This window comes from Ursus maritimus, unplaced genomic scaffold (genome assembly GCF_017311325.1).
Source record: "Ursus maritimus isolate PB19 unplaced genomic scaffold, ASM1731132v1 scaffold_27, whole genome shotgun sequence".
Classification (NCBI taxonomy): Eukaryota; Metazoa; Chordata; class Mammalia; order Carnivora; family Ursidae; genus Ursus; species Ursus maritimus.
In genome coordinates this window covers 21,849,112-21,849,800 of record NW_024425230.1, presented here as the reverse complement: position 1 = coordinate 21,849,800, position 689 = coordinate 21,849,112, and positions in this window count along the sequence as shown.

The window sequence follows — 689 nt, the reverse complement described above, 5'->3', positions numbered from 1 at the left end:
TGCAGTTATTTACTAGCCAACTCTCCTTGGACAAGTCAGTTGATCACCCTAGGCTTCAGGCTATCAGTTAAATCAGAAAAAGATCCTCCCGGCTGTAACACTTTACACATTTGGGGCTCTCGCAGTCCCCAGTGCCGTCTGATGTGGTCGCGGGCTCTTCTGCATGTGCACCTTGATGCTCTGGGGAGGACAAAAGCAAGCAGCCCATGGCCTGGGTCCCTCTCCATCTCCCACTCAGCCCTCTCTAGGTCTTGGAAGAGAGTCAAAACCTCATTGCCAGGGATGCCTGGCTGGTTTGGTCAGTAGATCATGTGACTCTTGATCTCAGGGTCGTGAGTTCCAGCCCCACGTTGGGCGAAGAGCATACAGAGAAAAACAAAAAACAAACAATCCCCTCCCCCGATACACACCTCATTGCTGCCAGTAATTAGCACATTACCTGCAAACTAAAGACCTCTCCAGGCTCCAGCCTCTCCTATCCCTACTTCCTAACAATGTAACAGACACACATCACTGGTTTGTCATATACTGAGTCTTTTTCTATTACCTTGTTTTTGATGTTGTGTGTCTATAAATATGTCTGTCCTGTAAGATGTGAGCTCTTCAGGGGCAGTGTGTGACTTGCTTTGTGGCTCTGTCACTCACACACACACACACACACACACACACACACACACACAGAGCCGCAA